Genomic DNA, 27,797 nt, shown 5'->3' with positions numbered 1-27,797 from the left:
TACAAGTATAGGACACATTAAGTCAAGACATGATCATTTCCCTTAAAACACAAAATTATTTGAGTATAAGGGAGTATAATGAGATAAAAACAATGTAGGCATGTGTAGGAATGTACAACACAATAAAAGTAATGTAGAGATGAAATTGAGACACATATACACCAGGTAATATGCATGGGGTATCTTAACCAGCCTGGGGGCTTTTGGCATACTAAATGACGAGATGAGGAATGCAGAGAAGAGGGCATGTTACTGGCTAATATTTACATGTTAATATTAGCTAATAACATGTAAACATTATCACTAATCATTTTCTTGTGAACTTGGCACGTATTTTCTCAAAATCCTCCAGAACTCTATATAGTGTAGTAACAATATTCCCTTTTACCAATGAATTAAAACTTAGTTTGAGTGCCCATTATAACTTAGACCTATGTATAGACAGAAATGTTTCTCACAGGGAGAAACATTCTCTTTGCCCAACTGTAACTGCCAGCATATGTATCTTCCAACTCTATAGCAAATATTGAACTAGAAATTTCAAAACCAAGAAATTTGAGACACAGCAAACATGCCTTCATCATCTATTCCTTGTTTGAGAAATGGTGGATGATATACTTGCTGAAATGGTGATCTTAACTGAATTTGGGAGTAAATATGAATGATTTTCTATGCGTCTTTTGTTTTTTGAATTTTAGTCACTCAGAAAAGGTATGATGAAGTTAGCTTATTTCCTCAAAAGGTTTAAACTTCCCAATACATTAGTAAAGATTCATTCAACAAACATTAAATGAAGCCTGCTATATAGCAGGCACCATGCTCCAAGTAGCAAGCTAACGCCTGAATGATGTATTGTTTTTACCCAGATAATGATTACTTAATTGACTGGTAATTCAGTGCGATAAATGTTATGATACTTTGGGAAGTAGGAGGCAGACAAACCTAAGTATAAATGCATATTCTGTTAATATAAAAATCAAGTGAAGTAATAAAATGAGCCATGGAATATAGTGCTTGGCAAGTCTAATGACCAGTTCTACAAAGTTATGATAAAAATTTAGAAGTCAGGGCTTCCCTGGTGGCGCAGTGGTTGAGAATCTGCCTGCCAATGCAGGGGACCCGGGTTCGAGCCCTGGTCTGGGAAGATCCCACATGCCACGGAGCAACTGGGCCCGTGAGCCACAATTACTGAGCCTGCGCGTCTGGAGCCTGTGCTCCGCAACAAGAGAGGCCGCGATGGTGAGAGGCCCGTGCACCGCGATGAAGAGTGGCCCCCACTTGCCCCAACTACAGAAAGCCCTCGCACAGAAACGAAGACTCAACAAAGTCATAAATAAATAAATAAATAAAAGAACGTGAATTTCTTTTAAAAAAAAAGCAAACTGGGCTATTCATTTCAGTAACAGTCAAGTGGTCTTAGTTTGCATTCAATAAAAAAAAAAAATTAGAAGTCAAACTTCGTTAAAAATTCAAGACATAGTTACTACCATATGTATCTTCAACTGGTAGTAACTGGTAGCGCTTCTACCAGTTCTTTAAAAGATAACTCCAGAGAAAATGTCTTAGAAAAGCAGAAGAAAATAGTGTCTTAGAAGTAGGTATAAGGAAACTTCAGACCACCTACCTTGCCTGACATTCTGAATTGTGCTCCTGAGAGCAGAAGCAGCTTTTTTAAAGTTGATGATTAAAAGGACCATAGAACTTCCTAAAATCACAAAGCAATGAAATACTGGGCATATAAAGTATGTGTGGAAGTAGTGATTGGTCAATTCATCCTAAGGAAGAAAAGCACCTAAGACTGAGGTTCATTTTAAGACAGCCAAAAAATATTGGTAAAGTGATTAAAAAAATAACAATTATGGAAAATAAAAGGAGAGAAACAGTTTTTAAAGTGTTAACAATTTCCTATTTATCAGGCACAACTTCATGCCATACTAAAGTCCTCTATTTAAAAGAAATCAAATGAATATAGGCTAAGCACATTGGCTCCTACACCCATTTTCTATTTTGGTGCTCCAATGTCTTTTTGAAGCACAATCCATTCAAACAGTAAGCCAACAGTTAACTTTTAGAAAATTGAAAATTGCCTTTATAAACCCTGTTGCCCTTCTCTCCACAATTACTTATTTCAGTTATCTACAAGTTATGAGAGGCAGATATGTATATACACATATTATACAGATGTAGAACGTCTACCTTTTTTATACTATTTAGGTCTTCTAGACTCCTTATTATGAACCTAATTTTAAGGCAGTTATGGTAGCCATTAATGCTCTTCATTGAACTTTGACTCTCTACCTGTCAGGCTAATAGTAAGATCACACTTTCTTGTCCTAGGGTTGGGTGGAACAAATATCTAGTACTTGGCAGTGAGAAGTTGAAGTGATATACTCCCTGAAACTCTAATATGTTCACCCCAGCAGATGCCAGTCTTGATATAATTAACGTATGTAATGATATGTTACTGTTTTCACACTTGTATGATATGGAACCACTAATCTAACTTATTCAATTTCTCTCAGCCTCAAGTGTCCAACAAGAGGTCCTGGGCTTATGGAAGTGCTTGCTGTTTTTGCTGCCACAATGGGTCAGGCTAACACATTTGCATCAGTCACTGCCATTGAAGATGAAGGCAATTACTTGTATAATTTTGAGCCATTCGAGTTTAACTTTGTGTATTATATCTTTCAACACAGGTATTAAATATGATGACTAAAAAGTGAAAACATAAGTCCCCTACATACGAACAAGTTCTGTTCTGAGAGCACGTTTGTAAGTCCAGTTTGTTCGTAAGTCCAACAAAGTTAGCGTAGGTACCCAACTAATACAATCGGCTGTTTAGTACTGTACTGTAATAGGTTTATAATATTGATACTTTTCACGCAATACATTAACAAAAAATAAAACATTTAATCTCGCAGTACAGTACCTTGAAAAGTACAGTAGTGCCAGCTATATCACTGTTGCTTTTATGCTTGCTTCCAGACATCCTGGGCTTGAAATAAAGATATTGTACTCTATACAGTACTGTACAGTAAAGTACACAAGAGCCTAACCGCCTGTAGAGGATGCACTCATGTGACGATGTACGCCAGACATGTGAACTAACTTACGTGATTAGACATGGGAACGCACGTTCACACCTTTGAAAGTTCGCAACTTGAAGGTTGGTATGTAGGAGACTTACTGTAGATGCAAGGCAGGCAGTTAATGCATCAGATCTTGGTCAACTTGACTGAAATGTTATTAGAAAAGGAAAATACTAATTATATATTTATTTCTGATTCAATGCTGAATCCTGAAAAAAATCTCAGCTGTTCTCACTTGATATTTCTAAAATACCCTCTCATCCATTGGCCCACCCACTCATTCTTTTATATGTCCCTTTCTCTGCATGAATAGGGTATTCTGTGCTCTGCTTGTTTTATGTATCTATTTCTAATCACCACAGATAAAGTTTAAACCCTTACTAGGGGAAATTATATATTTAACAGGTTTCCTATAGCTACTTAGTCTTACTTATTTACTGAGAATCTAACTGGAAACATGAGAGCTCAATAAAGATTATTCACAATATAAAAGATGTCAACATAATTTCAACATGTAATGTACCGTAACTTGAGTAAACCACTGTAACTTGAGTAAACTGATTGAATAAGGATGCAAACTTATGCCAAACACTAGAAAGATAAAGAATCCACCGTGAGCATAAAATAGAATGCAACGTTTAAATGGTACCTGATAATTCTAGAGGAGTAATAAAATATTTTATTCTGTATTGTAACCAGAGAAAATTAGAAACAAGGTTAGCAGGAAATAAGCCAGGCATATTTAATGTCTTTTTTAAATGCTTTTGTAAATATTTAATACTCAGATTTAAATAAACCTTGTCGAATTCAGACAATTTTTAAAATGAAAGAACTTAGACTCTATTGAGCTCTATGCACCTAAGTTCTCCATTATTGCTAATTACCAAGATTTAAACACTCTAAGTCTATTTGCCACTCAATGGGTCCCTGTAAGTCCCATTAACAGTAAGGGGAATTCTATGGGTACTGAGAAAAGAGAAATACCTCTTAATGTACATAGTTTTCTCCTTTACAATTAGCCTCTGCCTTCTACCCAATTTCTTAAGTTTGATGTTTTAATTCCTTCAATGGAAATGATTGGATTGTGATGGAAATCAGACATAGCCTCATTACATAAGTCACAGTACTAGATACTGCAGCAACATCACAGATACTGGCATATTCACCAGAACAAATTTCACTGTCATGCAACAAGGCAGCACAAAATATCAGTCAAGAAGTGGAATTTTGGGTAAGCAGAGGTAGTTGATGTGTAAGCACTTAACAGGATAAAGAGAAGAACTTCTTTCTTGGTAATGAAACCCAAAGTCCAGATCAAGAAAGACAAAGCTCTTATCACCTGAAAGCTTTAGAATTGATATATTAAAAACAAAAGGTGGGTTCAACTGAGTTCTTTGAAGATGCTCTGAACAACTGCATCAACGTTCAAAGGCTACTAAAGCATTTGCAACACTGAAGACTAAACATGTAGATTCACAAATGTTTTCGGTCAGAGTGAAATTGTTAATCTAGCAATGATTCTGCTGATCCCAAAGATAAACAAATGGTACTCTTATGTTTTCATTTTTACAGGCATTCCTTTCATACATTAACATATGAATGACATATCAGAGCTTATTTAAACTGCATTTGTTCAAGCATGTATATGATTTGCCTTTATGGTTCTTGAACTATAACCAGAGATAAATCCATTTTCTTAAATGGAGACTAAAATTGAGTTTCTCAAATTAGGAACTCGAGCACTCACCAAGTTAATATTGAATTTGGTTTGGGAGTGAGGGGACGCCACTCTCAAATACTTAACCAGGACACGAAGCAAAGTGTTAGGGAAGCTTGCTGGAAACATTACTCTCTGCTTCAAAAAAAAAATGATGTGTTTGATACAGGTGTGGATCATGGAGTTAATGTTTCTCATGATTTAGAAATAGAAGTCCAGGTGGGAAGGAATGAGAACTTCTTTCTGGATAATTCTACATGCTAGTTAGAACGTAAACTTTAAAAAAAAAATTAATGTCATCCCTGCTAAGCCTTAACAGGAAAAAAGGAGAAAATGACACCTTAGTCATGGTCCATAGTGAATATCCATCAAGAGGATTTACTCAACTGTTATGAGTGGAGAAAACCTCATTTTCCAGTAGAACCTTAAAAAGGACTTGATTTTTTTTAAAGTTTTGTTTTAGTTTTTAAACTTATTCATCTGTGCACAGCAAGCTAGACTATATTTACATTTCTTTAGGAAAAATAGTTTATTTCCTTTACTTGTACCTTAATGTGTTCAAAGTTAAATATTTTAATATAATGAATGGAAGCTTAGTTGTTTGCGTAGTATAAATGATATGTATACTTTGTGTTTAAACCAGGAAGTGTTCAACAACCTACTTTTCATTGAAAACTGAGCAAATAAACTTTGTTTTGTCCCCCTCCCTTTTGCTTGGTTAATAAAGAATGTTAATGAACATTAATGAACAAATATAACACTAACGAACAAATATAACACTAATAGAAATTCATAATTCTATTTTGGATTTGGAACCTCTAAATAACGGTCTTAATAACTTATTTCAACAATATGTAAGCTTAGAAGAATTGTGATTTGTGAAAGATTTGATCTGCAAAAGATCTTCAAATAAGTGCACATGTACTCACACATAACACGTAACACAGATGGAGCCTAAATTCACATACTCTTCCACATCTGTATTGATCCTGGTAAACTGCTTAAAAATAGGAGTAATCTTTCTGAAAATGCTACAGCCATACATACAATCATGAAAAAATTACTGTGGAACCTCAGGTTGGGTGAGGGGCGGGGAGGGGGAGGATCAATTTTACTTTGAGATGGTAGGAGCAGGTATATTTAAGAGTGGAAAAGGGGAAAACTTCCGAGGAGAAATGGTATTCGGTTGGGTAGACATGAGAGGAGAGAGCTTTTAAGGAAAAGGAAACTTGAGGCAGGTATAAAGATGAGATAAGCAGTCACGGATTAGCAGAAAAGGGAGAAGTTCAGTATCAGCTTAGAATGGGTCAGAGACAGAAGGTATTAGGGGATGAGATTAAATATGTAGACTGCAAGCCAGTTCTGAAGGACCTGATACACTACGCTAACGAGATTCAGAGCCACTGTGATTCTAGCAACATGAAGAGGCAGCGTTAAATTGTTCTATCACCTGACAGACTTTTCTTCCTCTGACCTCAAACTGGTTTCCCACGAGTCCATGAAGCCTGAGAATTTAATCTCTAGAGCCATACAGATGTTAATTCGAAAGCTGATTTCAACTTTTGGCTGTGTGACATGGGTGATGTAAGCCCCTTCAAATTTCAGATTTCTCATCGCACCTACCAAGAAGGATAGCTGTGAGATTAAACTTCTAGAACTTAAAGTTTGTCAGCCTAGCCTGTCACATTGGTGTACAATTAATTCAAGTAGTTTATAAATATTACCATGTTTTAATTAACATTTCCTTACTGTAGATTTTGTATCATTTAACATATTGATGTGATTTGTTTGGTTTTGAGCAAAATGCTCGCAGAATGAACTGAAAGTCAGGTTTATACTATTTGAGGTAGACCTGGGGACTGCATATACCTATGCTTTTGTCTTCTATGATATTTGAAGAGAATGTATATCATCACTGATTCTAATGGCTTTGGGTTATTGACCTTGCAGATGAGAAACCATCTTATGCCATCAATTCTGCTTGTACACCTGGAAAAGAAAGTGGACCTGAGACTATTTTTTAGCGTGACAGGAAAGGTTTCTTCTCAACTCCTGAATTATCTGTAACATATTCTAGACTTAAACATATAGCCAGCCATATACATTTGCCCCTTGCTATTCAAGGAGGATTGGTTTCAAGACCCTCATGAATACCAAAAATCCATGGATGCCCCAGTCCCTTCTATAAAATACAATGTAGAATTTGCATATAACCTACATACATGATTTATACTTTAAATCTCTAGATTACTTACAATAACTAATAAAATGTAGATACTATGTGAAAAGTTAGCAGCGTGGCAAACTCAAATTATGCTTTTTGAAATTGCCTGGATTGTTTGAACATTTTTGATCCATAGTTGGTTGATTTTGCAGATGTGGAACCTGCAGATACACAGGGCCAACTGTATTTGCCAAATTCAATTATTCTTCAAACTCTCTCATTTATAGATCTAGTGACTTTCTCCTTTTAGCATATCCAATATATTCAGAAAATGTTTTTATCAGCTTTTGCTAGATGTTTCACTCAGGTCAAGGCTTTTCATTCTTTCAAACATAATTATTAGAATTGTTTCTAGGGCAGGCCTGTGCTATGTCAGAGGGGAGGGGCCTTGGGAGTAAAAGATTTTGCTTCCATTTTAGAGCTTTAAAAGGGTTAAATAAATTCTTCTCCATATATTCTTCTTCATAAAAGCCTGAGCCATTAAAACAATCTCCACTAAATTATCAAAAAAGACACGTTAAGAGTCATGTTCAGTAGTCAGACCTCCTAGGAATCACGGCTTATTATCGGGACACTCTTGGACAACTGTCTTAGCTACCCTTTGCCTTGGTTTTACCATATGTACATAGTAGATATAAATAGTGACTGAATTCTTGTGAGGATTACATGCACTGCAGTGAGTGTTAGCAATGATCATTATTAGTAGCAGTAAGATGACAAATTGATAGAAATAACGGTCCTTACCAATTAGAAGGTAAGCCAAGTTGAAGTCATGCACAGAAGATAAAGGGCAGTGTCTAGATCTGTAAGCCTCTTCTCACCCTGTTTTAAAATAATCTGTCCGCTAAACTTTAACAACCACTGTTCTTAAGATATTGAAGATCCTATAGGGCAGAGGTTAAGAGAGGGAAGGAATAACATGAGACAATTATGTCTAAGAATGTATGTTCTGTAATGTTACATGTTGCGTCATGTAACCCACAGTGATCCTAGAAGATGATTTCATCATTCAGATGAGGAAACTGAAATCCATGGACTTTGCTAAAGTCACACACAATTCAAAGTTTATCAGGATTGGAAAGGATTAAAAAAAGGTCTGTTTTAATGGTGTTAGGTAGCTTTGATTGACCATGTGATCTCACTTTTCTCAAAATTAAGAATGATAATTGACATCCACAGATTGAAGGAATGTAAGAAGTTTAAAGGTAGCTCAACATTGTTTACAATAATTGTTTGATGCACACCATGCCTGAGAAATGGCAAGAGACGAAAACTGTGTTCAAAATAAACTGATGTATGTTTTTAAAAACCTTGCACGGAATTTTAGAATTTTATATCCATATTAGAGAAGCTCCTGTGTAAAAATCCCAATTAGAATAGTGAGAGAAGTTCTCTCTAATGTTTATGATCATGAGTATATATGTAAAGAGTTCAAGATTTTGCATTAGGTAGAAGAACTATTTTAGAATATAAAAGCTCTTATATTTTAAGAAGCAACCTGCTATCCTTCAATGAAATCATGAAGACAATTGTGAGGACTGACTACATGCACATGTGCCAGGTCAGGACACTCAAAGGCCACGTACTCATCAATTTCTGTTGAAGTTAGATAGCTAAGCAGCTTATTTGATTAAAGGCGGTAGTGATTTCTAGTAGCCTCATTCAGGAGCACATATTACAACTTCATTTTGCACTGTCTTATTAAGCAAATGTTTAAGATACACTTTGAGTAATATCAGTAAGATTAGAAAATATATTAGATGGCCAACAATTAAGAAAACATGATGCATGTGTAAGTACAAACCATTCAAATTGCCAGCAAATGGTTAAATGCCAAAGCATAGAACAGCTAGTCAAAGGTCTTAAAGTGATGGGCCAGAAAATAGAGTCCCAGAAGCCAAAGCACAGAAGAAATAAAGTTTGTTTTATTTTGTTTTTAGAATGGAAGGGCGGGGCAACTACCTGACCAGGTTATCAGACTTATTGCCAAATTAGGATTCTCAAGGAGACAAAAGCAGAGGACAGTTCCTCTCCTGCAAGAAAGTCAGGAAATAGAAGTAACAGAATACATAGCCACAGGGCCTGTAACCTCAGCCTTAATTCACAGTTTGGCATTACAGGGAGAGAAAGGAGAAAGAAAACAGTAAAACTGAGCTGGGGCGGGTGTTAATAGAAAGCTGTAGTGGGGAAGGAGGAACACGTATACATTTATCCTCAGTCTCTGTCAAGCATTTCCACTCCTCTTCCCCCAGCTTGCCAAGTGTGCTTTCTCATCTCTGCCCACTCCTTTATGATTCAAAATGCATCAGGACTATCATTTCTTAGACGACAGAAGAAAAGGGCTACATGGGGACAATGGCATAAGTGTGGGTCTTAAGTTGAAGAAAAGACCATTTGTATTTCAGAAGCAGGAAGCAGTCTGGTGGACTGTACCTAAAGATCCAGGGGAGGTCAAGAGAAACACACCCTGGTCATACAGGATTTATACAGCTGTGTTAAAAATATTAGGTTTTATTTTAATGATAATGAAAAAGCCATCAAATCATTTTAGGCAGGAAGGATCCAAACATAAGAGGATTCCTCTGGTAGGTGAATTACCTCATCTGGTTGAAAGGAAGGTACATACTTCACACATAACTTTAAGAGCAGCAGGTTTGTGCCCAGTTGGGGAAGAAAAATTCTGTTCCTTTCCCTTTTCACATGGCAGACAGCCCAAAAGTCTGTACTAAAAGATTTGTGTGGGTTTCTGTTCGGGTAGTTACAGAGAACTTAAGGGAAGAGCATTCCCAGAGTTATCCCACAAGCTGACTGAACAGAGCTCCCTATCAGATTTAACACCTAGGCTTAGAAAAATTGGACAAGAGCTTCTTAATTATTAAGGCCACGGTCTCTACATTGCCTTGGTCCACAGGAAACCATGACTTGAGGCATTGCCCTGGAATGCCACAACGGACATGGCTCTAATTTGGACAATCTACTGCTATAAGAAACTGGTAATTAAATTTATTGTTCTAAATTTGAATTTTAAATTCATCAACCCTGTTGCTCTAAAGTTATTCTTAAGTATTTTTAAATAGATGTCCATTTTAAAATCTCAGTTTAGTAGAAAAGATTACTCTCTCAAGAACTATCAGTCTACAAGGATAGAACCTATTACAAATTTTCTATTTGTCACCCTGTCTAAAGGATTTCTTACATATTCAGTATTCAAAGAGAAATTAAACAGTAATATGGAAAATCATGTGGTTAACAAAATAACTGAAAAAAAAAGCTAAGAAAAAAAGACTAGTTTCTTTAAGAATTTTTAAAAGCTGATTATCAGAATCAGCTGAAGGACTCTGAAGCAATTAAAATGATTAAAACTCAAAAGTTCTGAGTGGAAACCAGTGACCTAGCAGGCTGAGAGTAGCTGGAAAGAAAGGGATGATAGGGGAAACAAAATAGGCCATGAGTGGAGGGCCATTCATGCTGGAACACTGCAATATTATAGTACTCTACTTTTGTGTATGTTTTGAATTTTCCATTAAGTTTTTTTTTTTTTTTTGAAGGAATAGTCCAAAACGTCTCCTTTTTGATGATCTCACGTTTAGAAACTGATGAGTTATATTATGACATAGGATTTAATTAGTTTGCATTGGATCCTGTAAAAAGCCAAGAGAAACTGATTTTTAGTATGTTTAAAAGGAAGAGGATTTCACATGCTTGGACAAGGACGCTTGCGCTGGTTTGGTGGTGACTGTGCAAACAGCACCACCAAGCTGCTATCATGATTCACTCAGAGAGAAGAGGTAATCTATGATTCACAGAGAATCAACTTTTTTTCATGTAATTTCAATCCTATATTCCTTTGTGTACTTAAATCTTAAACACTGTAAAAACTTAAGTGTTTTTAGAGCAAATTTGGGATGGATCACACATTCACAGATGATTTGTATTAACCAATTTGTATTAACTAAAAACAGTATAAGTAACACCACCTTTACAAGTGTTGCTTGTAAAGCAATTGTTCTAGCAATTTATACTAGAACTTCCCTTTAGTAACAAAAATTAACACAAAAATGAAATTTTTAAGAAGTCTAGTAAATTCCTCACACGAAAAGTCTGTTCCATCTGAATGAGCTGTACTTCTTTCAGTAGTACAAGCCACATTGACATTTGACAATAGGCAGAACCACATCTTATGCTATATGATTATGTAGAATTTATCAGTCAAAAACATGCCCAAATCCTGACCTACTCCAGAGAAGATAATCACACGTATGTTTCCATTGCCATGAGTTTTCCCCATTTCTTTGTACCACACTAACCAGTAAACATTCAGCATTTAATGTGCACATTTCTTCCTTACCTCTTTTGCAAAACGTGAAAGCTCGCCCCTACTTTTCCTCCCCTCAAGAGGAATCAACTTCAAAGTTAATGAGGCTTGGAAAGTCCCTTTGGACGCTTCTGTTTCCAGTTTCAGTAACCCTCAGGACAGTTACAGTTGGGCTATGGTGAAACCTCCTCCTATTCCTATGCTATATTTTTAGGTTAGCACTTGAAACTAAATTCATTCTTTCACTTCATTTAATCTACATTACTTGAGCAACTAATTATGCTACAATTGGGTTATTAGTTTCCTATTACTGCCATAACAAACTATCACAAACTTAGTGACTTGAAAAAAAACAATTTTACTACCTTACAGTTGGAGGTTAGAAATCCAAAATCAGTCTTGGGGTGTTAAAGCCACGGCGGCAGCAGAGCTGATTCCTTCTGGAGACTCTGAGGAAACAGCGATTTCCTTGCTTTTGTCAGCATCTAGAGTCTGAGGACACTCTTTGCCTCATGGCTGAGTCCTGGCTTATACCTCCCTCCTGCTTCTTTCCCCACACCTACTACTACTAACTTTGCCCCTTCTGCCGCCTTCTTATAATAATCACATGGGCCCACCTGAATGATTCAGGGTAATTGCCCCATCATTAGATCCTTGATTAATCACATCTGCAAGATTTCTTTTTTGATGTAATATCATACTGATAGGTTCTAGAATCAAGGCATGGACATCTTTGGGAGGTTGGGGGTGCATAACGCAACTTAGCCCAAAAAGTAAAAGGAAGCACACTCAAAACTGATACTGGAGAATAACTTAGAAAAGTCCAATAAGCCTAGTATATAGTTAACACTTACCAGAAAGGAAGAATGCACACACTAACATGGTTGAATTTTTTAAACAATAATTAAGTTACGGATTGGTAGGTATTTTGATGACAACTGGAGAGAGACTGACTTGGTCTGAATTACTCAGAAAATTGCCTTAACTCCTCACTCACCTTTATTGTTCTAACCCTCACTTTCCAGACACAGAAAGGAAGAATCTGCATTCCTTATCTATAGAGATCACGTGCCCGGGGCACAGGAACATGAGCCTAAGGTTAGGTGCAGTCTGTGGGTGCTTGGAGATCAGCTGTAACCTTTTCACCTTGAGGTAAGAAAGCATATATTGATGTGAAAATATGTTCCTTGGTACAGAGTAAGGGACTCTTATTTTTATTTTTATGATCTTATTTGGGACAGTTTTCTAGTAAACTAGTCAGGGCAAATATATTCATCTAAAGGGGCCCACCAAAAACTGAGAGGTGATCACAGACTTTCCACATACTTCTGAAATTGCTTTGATATTTGTAAAGAGGAGAGCACATATTCTGTTTGTTCTATAAATAGATTTGTCCATATCATAGGAATTAAGAAATAGTGACGCCTGGGACAATACACTTTCAATTATATTATGAAGCACTTTCACTACAGGCAGCTGAAAAATAGGCTTGCTCAACATCTTTAATTTGAAGAAAAAACGGAGATGACATCCTTACCTCTGTTCTATATATTAGAGGGTGTTTTTCTCTTGTTTTATTTTGTACGATCTACAACAGCTCTGCACTGACTACATAACCTCAGTGTATTATTTTTAAACCATTTAAGCCTCCAGAGGTGTTTAAATATAAAACCACCAATTAAAAGCATTTTATTTTCTCACAGAAGTATGCACAGATGGCCTATATTGAATGATGCCAAAATGTTTACAAAAAATATTTCTCCTTTGCTATTAAAGAAACTGCCTTACAGACTCATGTGGATGGTGAATAAAATTCACTTAGCAAGTAAACCTAGTAGGACCCCATGTGGCCTTCCAGCGACAGACACCCTCTCCCTGCCCCACCCCCCACATTCTCCACCTGCCTCTTGTTTGTAGAAAAACTTTAGCCTCCTAGGCCTTTCCCTAGTTCCAAAGAATAAACTTAATCAGAGAAGTGAGAAAATACAGAAACAAAGAAAACAGTCAAGCAAGACAAAATAACAATAGTTTAGCCATTAAACAAAGTCAAGGGCCTTTAGTTCCTCCTCAAGAGCTATAGATAATATTCTGAGCCATGTTCTTCGAGCTGTTTAGCAGATACTGAAACCGCCTCCAGGTGGATGAAGTTAATTATATTCTGACTATAAGCACTTAGACCCCAGAGTGGTTGGAACCAGAAGGTAGATAATACTGACTCCTGATCACCTCACCGCTAACCAATTAGAAGAATGACCACAAGCTGATCACATACCCCACAACCCTCCCCCTCCCCCTGTTTTTCAAAAACCTTTCCCTGAAATCCCTCCGGGAGTTGGCGTTTTTTGAGCATCAGCTGGCCGGACTCCGTGTTTGGTACCTTACAATAAATGCTGCATTTCCTTTTATCACAAACCTGTGTCAGTAGATTGGCTTCACTATGCGCCTACAAGTAGATCCAAGTTTGATTCGGTAACACAAGTAGTGTTTAATTTTGTACCCCTTTTGTAAGAGGTGTTTTGACTTCCAGCTCAACATCTCTTGGGCCAAGAAGGTCACTAGGTTTAGAATAAAAATTTTTTCAATAGCTGTTTCAAGGTGACCCACTTAAATGAACGTACACTTGGTCTCTGAACCTAGATCTACTTACTCCATTATTTGCAGGGTAAATTTCCTATGCTGGGTGCTTCTCCATGGAGCTTCGGACGTCCTTTCAAAATCTCTTCAGAACATTTCTATACATGCTTAGGGAAAGCATATTTTTACTTCCTTCTCTACCCTTACTAGAGTGTGAGCTCTTTGAAGATAGGGACTATGTTCTACACCTTTAATTTTCTATCGTAGTATTTGACATTACAAAAAATTGTTGGCACAGTAAATATTTGTTGAATAAATAAATTAATAAATACAGCACACAATGAATGAGACCTTGCTGAGTTCTTTCATTTGGTAGTAAGACTCAAGAGGATTTTGTAAGTCTTATTTTTGAGGTGTTTATAATTTACTTAGGAAAAAGAAGAAGGGACACTGGAGAAAAATCTCAAAACACTACATACAATTGAAAAGCAATCATAATATCTGCTCTAAACCTATGATTCTCCAGGCATACAGAAGGCTATATCAGAATCACTTGGTAAACATAAAAATATATATATATATATATAAATTTAACTGTGCTTTCTCACTCTGGCTACAGTCCAGAATAACCTGTGAGAGCTTTATAAAGTTAAGTTGCCTGTGTTCCATTCCCAAATTTCAGGAGTGGACAAAATCAGGAGATTTTGCTGTGCATTTGGGATTGAGAACCATTGAGCCACTCAGAGCAGAGACCTAGGACAAGCAGAACTGTATCACCTGAAACTTCTCAGACACACACATAATCTCAGACTTTGTCAAAAACCTCCTGAAACAGAATGTGCATTTAAAAAAAATTCATTATGTGATCCACACATGCATTAAAGTTCAAGATGCACTGCTCTACATCATATCAACCTACACAGAAAGGGAAAAAAAGTCTGTTGAGGTAATTAGGAAATGCTCTTGAAGGAGACATTATAGCCTGTGGGCACCTGGGTTCTGGGGTCAAACTACCTGGATTCTAACACTGAAGGTCTGTTAACTTGATCGGGTTACTTATTATTATGTCTAAGCCTAAGTTTACTACACTCAAATGGAGGTAATGATAATACCAAATCCATACAGTTGCTTTGTGTCATATACTATTGTTTTGCACAGAGTAAGCCCTCAGTAAAGTTAATTACGGCCACTAGGAATGAGTAAACTAGGGCCTGAAAACAGGTGGAAGGCGTTCTTTTCAGGTCATTATCTATCTTGAAGCAAACTAAAATAGCAGTTTTCAACTAGGGTACACAAACTCCTAAACATAATAAATGCATGCCAGATGGAACAGGAGAACCACCAGTTTTAAGTGGAACATTTTTCACGTTCTCAATATCAACATGCATCCATTTATAATTTATCTAAAATTAAAATCTATCATGCCTGCAACAGTGTCTGAGCTTTGCCTCTCTTTTCCTTTCCCCACTTGCCTTTCACGAAGGTCCTCCTCCCCAATTTACAAACTCAAAACTTAACATTGCCCTGGGTGAAAAAAACAAAACAACAACAGCAGCCAAAAAAACATTTGTGGCACCAAAAGCACTTTTCATGCGTCATCTAGGTGATAAACTATTAATAGCAAGACTCAGTGCCCTCTTCTCCAGCTAGCCACCCAGCTACCTATTTTAGAAGAGTTCAGACTTGAACACACAGATGTCTGCACCTGTGATGAGTATTCAGTTTATTTAAATTAAAAAATGAAATCAGTCTTTTCTGACAGTAAATTTGATTTGGTGATTGGTTTGGCAATGAGGATTAACTTCACCATTTAATGAGAACATTTTTCCATAAATTGAATGAGCTATAGCTAAAGGTAAAAGGTTTTGACAAATATGTTTTAAGCACACACACACACACAAAATACACAGTAGTCTTAAAATGGAATTTTTTATGATTATTTAAAAATAGTAAATAAAATTCAGATGTCAGCTTAAAAATGTATGGGCATTACAGTTTGTCAAAGTTTCTGAAGTTTGCAGATTACTATGGGGTAGGCCAAAAAGCGCCTTCGGTTTTTAAGTAAAAATAAAAGACACATTGTTCATTTTCACCAAGACCTTTATTGAACAACGTACTCAACCTTTTGTTCCACTACCTTCTGCCATTTTTCAGGCAACTTCATAATTTCGTCTTTCCAAAACTGTTTTATCTTTTTGAGCTAAGAACTGTTCCAGGTGCCTTTTACAGTCTTCCAAGGGATTGAAATTTTTTCCATTAAGAGAATTTTGTAAAGACCGAAATAAATTGAATTCCGAAGGTGCAACGTCTGGTGAATGTGGCAGATGAATCAGAACTTCCCAGCCAAGCTGTAACAGTTTTTGCCTGGTCATCAAAGAAACATGCGGTCTTGCGTTATCCTGATGGAAGATTATGCATTTTCTGTTGACTAATTCTGGACGCTTTTCGTCCAGTGCTGCTTTCAGTTGTTCTAACTGGGAACAGTACTTGTTGGAATTAATCAGTTGGTTTTCCGGAAGGGGCTCATAATAGAGGACTCCTTTCCAATCCTACCTTACACACAACATCACCTTCTTTGGATGAAGACTGGCCTTTGGTGTGGTTGATGGTGGCACATTTCCCTTACCCCATGGTCTCTTCAATTCCACATTATTGTACAGTATCCACTTTTCATCTCTCAACACAATTTGTTTTAAAAACGGAACGTTTTCATTACATTTAAGTAGAGAATCACATGCGGAAATACGGTCAAGAGGTTTTTTTTGCTTAAATTATGTGGAACCCAAACATCAAAGCGATGAACATAACCAAGCATGGTGCAAATGATTTTCAGTGCTTGATTTGGATATTTTGAGTATGTCTGTTATCTTCTGCGTGGTCTAACGCTGATTGTGCTCAAGTAATGTATTGATTTGATAGCTATCAACTTCAACTGGTCTACCCGACCGTGGAGTGAGAAATCTCCAGGAAAAAATCTCCAGCACGAAATTTCGCAAACCACTTTTGACATGTTTGATCAGTCACAGGCAGCACCTACTCCACACACTGCAAATAAATTTTTTTTTCTTTTGCATTTCAGTTGCACTTTTACCTTTCTTGAAATAATAAAGCATAATATGCCAAAAATGTTGCTTTTTTTCTTCCATCTTCAATATTAAAATGGCTACACAAAATTTCACCAATTTTGATGTCTTCTTTTACACGCACGCTGATATGACAGCTGTCACTTCACCTACAATCTAACAAAATTGTTTCGAGAAGTTAAAGACAACTAAGTGCTTCTAGAACCATCTTACAGAAAAAACCAAATGAACCTTTTGGCCAACCCAATATTTGAAGTGGTGTTAGCTCAAGCCTTGATAGGTGGATTTATCTCCCAGCCTTGTACTATTTATGATGTTCTATAGGGCACTGGAAGCTCCAGAGAAGAAAACACCAAATAGATGTCCCAAATGCTTATCTGGGCTTAATAAAAGAAGAAAGTAAAACAGAATGTGGTGCATGCTCTTACCTCAAGTCTCTTATTGGTACTCCAATACATTTATAATATCAGATTCCAACAATAAAATAACATCTTAAGGAAAAGAGCTTAGATGCACGCAGAAAGTACAGAGTTCTATACTCACAGATCTATGCTTAAGTTTTTAGTGGTGAAAAAATTTAAAATCCACAAATACAATGATATCATAAATAGCAGGGAATCACAGACCTGGAAACTATAAAATGGAGGGACAAGTGGGATTTTTCATTTTTGTTTTTGGAGTCTTTTTGGTATTTTAAAGTCTTTGGTGCAGAAATATTAGGATATAATGGCATGGTTCAAGAGTGACAAGAAAGAGAGCGAATGCAATGAAAATTGCAATGATACAGCTGAAAAAAATATCAATTAGCTTTTGATGATTCTCTTTGTTTAATAATTCTCCCAGAATGAATGTCATTCATTGTCATTTCCCTTTGCATTATTTAAAGATAGAAGTGTGAAAGAAGGGACTTTGGATTTATTTGATTGTGGTTATGATTCAACAAAAGCTGGTTTGAAGAGGTAGAAAGAAAATAAGACATTTGAAGGCCTATTGAAATGTGGAAGTAATTACTATTTCTTCTTACACAACAAGGTATTTTAAAATTGTATTTGTAGAATATCTTTCCAGGAAAAAATATGTTATGAGCGTTCTGCTTTCATCTAGGACACAGAACATGGGAAATAGTACTGCTTCTAAGTAAACAATGGGAAAAAGCCAAAAACAACAACAACAAAAAACTATTAAATTACTTTTATCAAGTTCATCAGATCACGGATGTTATAGAGAACGAATTAGCCTGAATTCCAAAAAGAACAAGCATAGAAGGAAGGAATTGCTGCCATATATGAGAGTCAAAAGAAATAATCTAAAATAATCATTGCGTATCAAATATAAGATGGCATGTTGTTTCACTCCTGACTGGATTACTTCAATCCTTGATACTAACAGCCCGTCAGAATAATAGGTATGCCTATTTCCAGGTATAAATACTATTTACCTTGGTCTCTGTTTTTCCATGTATTCAGGTCTGGCATTAAATAAAAAATTAGAAAACATGCAAGAAAGGGAAAAAAAAATCTTTGTTACGACACAAGATAATCTATAGAACTAGACTCATAGGTGACCTAAATGTTGGGCGGAAACTTTAAAATAATTGTGAAATCTCTTAAAGACCTAGTAGAAAAAGTGGATTACATATTTCAATCGATGGGGAATTTTAGCAGAGAGATGAAAACTATAAGTAAAAGTCAAATGCTAAAAATAAAAACAAGATATATGAATTGAAGATTTCCTTCAACAGACACATGAGTGTACTTGACCCAGCAGAGGAAAGTATCAAAGACACGTCAGTAGAAATTATCCAAACTGAAACACAGAGAGAAATAAAAGAATAGAGCTTGAGAGTTGTGGGACAGGGACTTCCCTGGCAGTCCAGTGGTTAAAACTCCAAGCTTCCACTGCAGGGGACATGGGTTTGATCCCTGGTCAGGGAACTAAGATCCCACATGCCGAGTGGCATGGTTGAAAAAAAAAAAAAAAGAGAGAGAGTTGTGGAACAATACCAAATAATTCATCATGAGTGTCTTTCAGTTCACATAAAGAACCAGTAGAGAAATTGGATGAAAAATTTCCAAAACAATGAGAGCACATCATAGAACCAAGGAGCTCAGAAGACACTAAACAGGATAAATAACAAAACAAAATTAATCAAACAGAAAAACACATGTACACACCAAGATACATGTCAGTCACACTAATGTAAAAAAAAAAAAAAAAAAAAAAATTGTACCATACCTCTCAGAAGCTATGCAAGCTAGAAAAACAAGAACACAGAGTAGTAGCATATTTGAATTTTTGAAAGACAACAAAATTGCCAACCCATAATTATATCCTCAGTGAAAATGTATTTTGAAAATAAACATGCAATACTTCCTAGAAAAGCTAAAGCTTATTCACTGTCAGAATACCGTGCTATAAGAAATGTCAAAGGACATCCTTCAGGCAGAAGCAGTGATATGAGACATAAACGTGGATTACACAAAGAATGAAACATGTCAAAGTGGTAAAAATGAAGATAAATATAAAAGCCCTTTTCTTATTTTTAGTCAGCTTCTAAAGATAATGAATGATAATGTCAATCTTTTAGAAAGAAATTTTATGTATGTTGCTTTTCTAAATGAATACTTTTCAAAATATAATCTGTGTAGCCCTTATGGTTCCAGAGAACTAACTCAGTAGCCTCCTCCCTCAGAGGTAGGACAACAGGGCTCCAAGTTCACACATCGTATCTTCAAAACAACTAAGTTAACGCCACCATTTTTAAAATGTTAAAAAATATCTATTGGGTAACTATTCTATCAGATGGTAAAATGCAAGATTAATGTAGATATAGTACCTTTTCTCATAAAGCTTACATTTTACTAAAGGAGACTGCAAACAGGTATCATAATTATATAAATGAAATAGAGATGATGAGCAATGCTAGAAGGAAAGCTAGAAGGTGAGCAATGATAGAGCACAAAGAGTGAGGTGACTTACATGTAAAGTGATCAGAGAATATATAGAAAGAAATGACTGTGGGACACCCATGAGTCAGACACTTGGATATATGGATGGGTTTAGAGCTCAGAGAAATGGTTTCTACTAACACATAACATGTGGGAGTCAAAGTCAGAGATAAAATTTAAAGCCATGGGGGACTTCCCTGGTGGCGCGGTGGTTGGGAGTCCGCCTGCCAATGCAGGGGACACAGGTTCGAGCCCTGGTCCGGGAGGATCCCACATGCCACGGAGCAGCTGGGCCCGTGCGCCACAGCTGCTGAGCCTGCACTCTAGAGCCCGTGAGCCACAACTGCTGAGCCCGCGTGCCACAACTACTGAAGCCTGTGCGCCTGAAGCCCACGCTCCGCAACAAAAGAAGCCACCGCAATGAGAAGCCCCTGCACCGCGGCGAAGAGTGGCCCCTGCTCGCCGCAACTAGAGAAAGCCCGTGTGCAGCAACCAAGACCCAACACAGCCATAAATAAACAAATTTATTTAAAAAAAAAAATTTAAAGCCATGGGAATGGATTATATTACCAAAAAATGAAGTGCAGATAAAAATAAGTTTTACAAATAGAGTGTGTGTCATGGAGGGGGGGGGGAGTAAAAGAGTTATGCTTAAAATATTTTCAAGACCTTAGCCCCCAACTATTCCTCTCTACCCCTCTTGCTAAAACAAAATTGTTCAAGCAACAGCTGCAGGCTATGACCCTGGGCTTGCTGCCTCTGTATCCTGTGCCTATAAATTTTTTAACTCCCTTGCTCCTAGAACATGGTATCAGAGCTGATTTACATGCAACATTTTAATAAAGACATGAGCTACTAGCTTTGATTGATTTTTCTCTTCCACGTGGGGCAGTAAAGAAAGAAAAACCATGGCAGCAGAAGTTATCTGCTGGTTTACAATGTATATAATTGTTTGTCTTTATAGTTAATGATGTATAATGGCGGTACTTTGTAACTTTCTTTCCATTATATCATATTTCAAATTATACTATTTTTATAAAGCTGTTTATAGATGAGCACTTTGTTTTGATATTATTATACATGTCTTCCAGATCTTTCCCCCATTACTGGGAAGAGTATCATTTTGAGATTGTCAGAGGCATCAATGTCAACATAACTCTGGCTTTTAGAAATAATTTGGTCTTTGAAGTGCTCAAGAAAGCTTCCTATACATTAAAATAAACGTGCATACAAACAGTAATACCTTCAATACTATCATCACTATCACCTGTTTATAAATTATAAAATTCCAAGTTGTGGCTAACTTTAGAAAATAGTGAAAAGTCATATGAGGTAAAAATTGACTGTAAAACTGCCATTTCTTGCATTTGATATGATTATCTCCATAAAGAACTGAAAGACTCCCCAAATTGTTAAAATCATTAACACGGGGCTTCCCTGGTGGCGCAGTGGTTGAGAATCTGCCTGCCAATGCAGGGGACACGGGTTTGAGCCCTGGTCTGGGAAGATCCCACATGCCGCGGAGCAACTAGGCCCGTGAGCCACAGTTACTGAGCCTGCGCGTCTGGAGCCTGTGCTCCGCAACAAGAGAGGCCGCGATAGTGAGAGGCCCGCGCACCGCGATGAAGAGAGGCCCCGGCTTGCCACAACAAGAGAAAGCCCTTGCACAGAAACGAAGACCCAACACAGCCAAAAATAAATAAATTAATTAATTAAAAAAAAAATCATTAACACGGAACAAGATACATTTTTACAATTTAATTGCTTTGCTTTCTATCATCACTAACTGAGCAAACTATAGAACAGAGAATATGCTGTGCTGGATTTAAATATGCCCATAAGGAATTCCCTGGCGGTCCAGTGGTTAGGGCTCTGCGCTTTCATTGCCTAGGGCATGAGTTCAATCCCTGGTAGGGGAACTAAGATCCCACAAGCCACGCGGCCTGGCCAAAAAAATTAAAATAAAATAAATAATATAAATAAATAAATAAGCCCACAAATTCTATGACATTCCTCCCTTCGGAAGGTGATTTCCTTCCCTTTGAATGTGAGTCAGAATTAGTAACTCACTTATAATGAATAGACTATGATGCAAAAGATGTTATTTGATTCTGAGGCCAAGTTATAAAAGATAATTACTTCCACTGAGTTCTCTCTTGTATTACCCACTTTGGAGGAAGCCAGGTGCCATGTTCTGAGGACACCAAACATCCTACAAAGAGGTCCATGTGGGGGGGAAATTATCCTCCTGCCAACAGTCATCACCAACTTGCCAGCCATGAGCGTCAGCCACCTTGGATGTGCATCCTCCAGCCCCAGTCAAGACTTAAGGTACTGCAGGCCTGGTTGACATCTTGAGTACTCCTTCATGAGACTCCAAGCCAACACCACCCTGCTAGATCACTCCTAAATTCTTGACATGCAGAAACAATGGAGAAAATGAATATTGCTTTGCAGCAATAGATAATGAAAATATCTATGATTTACAATGCAACAATTAATGTATAAATTATATGGAAATTAACATAATGAAAAATGTTCAAGTCTGTTACAAAGAAAAATTAAAACAAAATGGAGAAAGTGTCCAAATATTACCATGCTACAAAGCTTTTAGAGAGTGATTATATTAAATCTTTAAAGAAAAGATCATCTCAAAGCTTTTAAAAACTTTCTCTGGATACAATGAGAGAAAGCTTCCAAGTTTTTTTTTGTTTTTTGTTTTTTTTTCTTTTTCTGAATCCAGCCACTATTAAAAGAAAGTAATCTATGCCAAAAGGGATTTATTCCTAGAAAGCAAGGATAATTCAATAGTAGGGGATTTATTATTATAATTCATCATATTACAAGGTTTAAGAATAAATATCTTCATGGACACTAATGGGGCATTTGACAAAATTTTACATCCTTTATTCTGCATTAACATTCCTAAGAAAATAAGAATATAGATGTAAATTTCTGAATATAAATATACATCTTACTCCCAAAGTCAACAGCATGCTTACTGAGAAACACTAGAAGTATTCCTACTATGAAAAGATATGACAAGACTGCTCAAAAAAATTATTATTTCACATATTTTACAGGTATTAACCATTGCAAATAGATGAGGAAGAAATTAAAGGTATAAATTGTAATGCAAGTGGTAAAATTATCACTATTTACATATCATATAACTGTTTTGTTGGCAAACACAGGGACTGAAGGAAAAAGTACTATCAACAATGAAAGAATTCAGTAAGGTGACTGAGAATAAAATTGATATTCAGAAATCATAGCTTTCTCATATTAAAAACAACAACTCATTATAACATGAGTAGGCAAATTGTGGACTGTGGAACAAATCTGTCTCACTGCCCTCTTTTAATTAAAAAAGTTGTATTGGAACACAATCACACCATTCATTTAAGACTTGTCTATGGATGCTTTTTCACTACAAGGACATCAGAAGTTGTCTGGCCAGCAAAGCCTTAAATTATTTACTAAGTGACCCTTTACAGAAAAGAATATTGCTAAACCCTGTGTAAGAAGAGATAGTAGAAGAAAGATCCCATTTACAATAAGAACAGAAGTGATAATACCTAGAAATAAACTTAAGAAGATGTGAAAAGTTTGTTAAAGACACAAACCTTTGAAGACTTAAACAAATGGAAAAGTATACCATATTATTGGATCAAAAAAACTCAATATGACAAAATGTGATCCTCTTAAAATTAATCTGTAGATGGAACATAAACCCAATAATAATATCAATAAGTCTTTTAAAAATTTATGGCATTCAAGAACTAAAATGTATATCCTCTGGAAAAATACAGAAAAATCTAACAGCGGTAGCTGCCAGTAGGGAGGAGAGAAAAGAATAATTGTTAATAGATATACTGTTTGTCCTTTTGGATTTTGTCTTAATACTACCCGTTGAGAAATAATAAAATATAAAAATTTAATCAAAAATCTAACTGAAGCAATATGTAAAGTTCAAGGATGGAATCATAACATATAAGTAGAACAATTAACCCAAATCAGTCTGCCAATTCAAAACAATCTTCAGGGGCTTCCCTGGTGGCGCAGTGGTTGAGAATCTGCCTGCCAATGCAGGGGACACGGGTTCGAGCCCTGGTCTGGGAAGATCCCACATGCCGCGGAGCAGCTGGGCCCGTGAGCCACAATTACTGAGCCTGCGCGTCTGGAGCCTGTGCTCCGCAACAAGAGGAGAAAGCCCTCGCACAGAAACGAAGACCCAACACAGCCATAAATAAATTAACAAATATTTTTAAAAAAATTAAAAAAATAAAAAATAAAAAAAAACAATCTTCATTAGAATTTTACCCTAACTTTTTTAAGAACTCAACAAACTCTATAAAACATAAACATGGAATAATTTATAGTCTATGGATAACTAAATAAACTCTAAGACAGGGAATTTACCCAAACAAATTTTAGTACACACTGCAAAAACATAGTATTTAAAAGAGTATAGATTGATTTATGGGTGGAAAAAAAAACCCTCAGATAACTCTGAAATAAATCCTCACAAATAGGGAAATTAGGTACATATAAAAGGTTGGGCAAAGGAATGGGTAAAAATGGGCTGCCTGATAAGTAGTGTTGGCAAAATTTGTTATGATATTGAGAAAAGTAAAAATGGATCCTGAGCATAGTGTACTCTAGTTGTATTAATCATCTAAATGTGAAAAGAGAACTTATACACTGAATAGAAGGACAGAGAGGAAAATAAATTATAAATCACAATTGGAAAAAGGCTTATTAAATGAGAACAAAAAAGGTTAAGTTGTGAGGTAAAAAAAAAAAAAATCAGTATTTCAAAATTAAATATTCTGTTCAGCAAAAACTAACAGATAAAAATTTAGCTATTCTGAATAATAAAAATTAACTGACAGATTATAGAACCAAGTTAGTTTAAAAGATGAAATAAACAAGTGACTGATTATAGCTTACATTCCCAAGGAGGGTGATATTGCCTTGCTCACAAGGTAGCAATAATTGTTATTTTATAGCTTACATTCCCAAGGAGGGTGATATTGCCTTGCTAACAAGGTAGCAACAATTGTTATTTTCGGAGTGACAAATTTCTTACCTTTTAATATGTAGACCATAGATATACTTTTAGTACATAAACATACACAAAATATCTGTAGTATTAAATTTCAAGGGTGAAGACTCTTAAGAAAAATAGTCTACAAAAGCTCTCTAGGGAGGTAATAATGAAAAAAAAGAAAAAATACATACTGCTTATAGACTACACAAAGAATTTTCTTAAATCAACAAGGGAAAACGCATCAGGAAAATCAATAGATAGCTAGTCAAAGGATATTAATAGGCAATTCATAGAAAGGGAGTCTGAATGTTCAAAGTGACAATCAAAAATGCTAATTAAAACCACTTTATACCCATCAAAGTGGCCAGTTAAAGACATAATAACAAATTTTAGCTGAGATATAGAGAAAGGGAACTTGGTGTACTTCTGGTGAGAGTATATGTCTGTATAGCCATTCTGGAGAGCAATCTTCAACTATTCACTAAAACTGAATATGTTTACGGCCAGCGATCCTAAACCTAAAGAGGTTCTCAAAAAAGTTGCCAACTGGACCTACATCATGTTTTTATCCATGGAAGTGAGAATTGTTAGCAAACTAGATGCCTATTACCAGAGAAATGCATAAGAAAAATTCAGTGAATATATGCTATGGAAATCTACATAGCAGTTAGAAACAAGTTAATGGATATCAATAAAATAAGACACATAAAATTCAAACATATATTTAATTTTCAAACTGTAAGAAGCTAAATGAAATTTATGGTCGACAACATTTAAGTACATTAAAAGCACATAACCACAGAAAACAATACTACATTATTTATATGGTTACATGCGTATTAAAATTTGTGCCAGTGGGAAAAGGGAAATAGTTTATCTGAGATAAAGGGGTTTAAAAGGAGAGGAGTCTTTATGATCGCTACCAATACTCTATTCTCATTATTTCTATAATGACTATCCCCTTCTAATATAATATTTAATTAATTTATTTTATTATTTAATATATCTATTTCCTGTGAGAACATAAAAGTCCATAAATACATAGCGCTTTGTTTTGTCTAAGGTGTCTCAAACACTAATATATTTTAAAATACAATGTTGACACGTAGTAGATGCTAAAAATTATTTGTTGAATTATCAATGAATTAATGATGATAATTTGCCCATAATTTGCTTTATCAAATCACTTCTTCTGAGCATGCTCAGTTGAAACAACATGTGTCCCCTTGGTGAACAGCTTCCTCAGATGAACATATTGTGAAGCACGGCTCCTATGTTTCCTGTAATCCAGAAAGTGTTGCCAAAGTGCAGAGCTCTGCCAAGAAAGCTCTGGCTTCCTCAGCTTGACAAGGCTTTCCGCGGCACCCAGCCAGGGGCCTTTATATGTATTTTTGGCCATAATCACTCCATAGAATGACATGGTCCAAACAACCTCCACATTATCACCTTGCAACACATTGTCCTTAAATAAAATAGCATATTGTGATATGCTATCCATGGTGCTAGGTATGGATGCTATACACATCACTGGTCAGTAAATGAGCAAAAATCACTTTCATGTTCATATATAGATAAATATGAAGAAAGACATGAGCTCATTGTAACTTCCACCATTATAATCATAGAAAAGTGACTTTTTAGGTAAGCCTTTCTTTTCCCTAAGATAAAAATCAGGACTCCCATTTGTAGTAGGTATTTTGGGGGGTTATACAAGAATCTAGAAGCCAGATGTAGGCTTTTCTACAATAAGTTTTTCATTTTGTGACTGATGCTACCCGTTCGGATCTCAGAGGAAAGATTCTAGAAATGAAAAAGTCTTCATATGTCAAGGAGGACACATTTTCCCTTCTTGATTATAGCTTTCTCTTTACAATGTTTTTCTGTTTTAGATTCAGCATCCTCACAAATCAAACTTGATGGTGGTTCATGTGCTAAATAAACATTGTTCTGACAAAGATGACATCTGTGTGGTTTTTGGGGATAAGTAAACTTCTATAAGTAGAAAAGCAAGTTGATATAGTGGACAGCAGTCATTCATGGCTGCCTGAAATCTGCTGAATGTTACACACTTTGACAGGTCTTTGTAAATCAAATCCTTTTAATGTATCATACAAAAAACTTTATTTCTGAACCTCACTTGTTGGTAGGATACAGATAATTGATTTCAATGCCAGTCAAATGCACCCATGCTAGACTTTGATTCAGAATGGGTTACAGGGAAAGAAAGCACCCATTTGAAGGTGCTGTTAGAAGCAGAGGTAACCTGGTTCTGAGTAAAGTAGTAGTGGCAACAGCAGTACTCTTGCGAAGGGGCCTGGCATGGTTCCACAGCATTTTCACCAGAGTTCTTGGAATCTCAGTGAACAGTCAATTTAGATGCCCTTCCAAAGAATCTCTAAGCTGTAGAATAAATACTCTATAATAAAAGTGTCTCCGAAAAGAAGGGAAAATAGAACAAAAACACTGGGTAGTAAAGCTATACAGAGTTAAACCCCTCAAAATGACAATTGCTTTTTAAACTTTTTTATGGCTACCAATAATAATATATAAGTAAAGCACATAGTACCTGCTACATAGTAAGCCCTGTATTAGTAGTGGCTATCTAAATGTATTTCACACTGAGATCCAAAATATACATACCCATATATATTCAAATTGAAAACAAAAATATCATCAAATAATAGCCATATTTACTATATTTTCATTCGATTCTGTTTAAGTAAAAAAAAAAAAAAGACTATTAATAGCACTACTGAAAAATAGGATATTTGAGTAACTAACCTTTAGAGGCTAA

General features: G+C 36.0%; 1 protein-coding gene and 1 long non-coding RNA gene across 2 annotated transcripts in view; one reads left to right on the top strand and one right to left on the bottom strand.

Annotated features, from left to right (window-relative positions):
- Positions 1–27,797, bottom strand: part of PTPRD (protein tyrosine phosphatase receptor type D) — a 2,142,992-nt gene that overhangs the window by 1,539,398 nt on the left and 575,797 nt on the right. The window lies entirely within an intron of this gene.
- LOC309634419 lies at positions 24,242–27,747 on the top strand. Its single transcript, XR_014248085.1, has 2 exons — positions 24,242–24,938; positions 25,003–27,747. It is a non-coding gene; the product is annotated as an uncharacterized lncRNA (long non-coding RNA).

The sequence above is a fragment of the Balaenoptera borealis genome (genome assembly GCF_965194805.1).
Source record: "Balaenoptera borealis genome assembly, chromosome: 8".
NCBI classification, from domain to species: domain Eukaryota; kingdom Metazoa; phylum Chordata; class Mammalia; order Artiodactyla; family Balaenopteridae; genus Balaenoptera; species Balaenoptera borealis.
The sequence above is the reverse complement of the archived record's forward strand: the minus strand, read 5'-3'. Positions and strand labels throughout refer to the sequence as shown.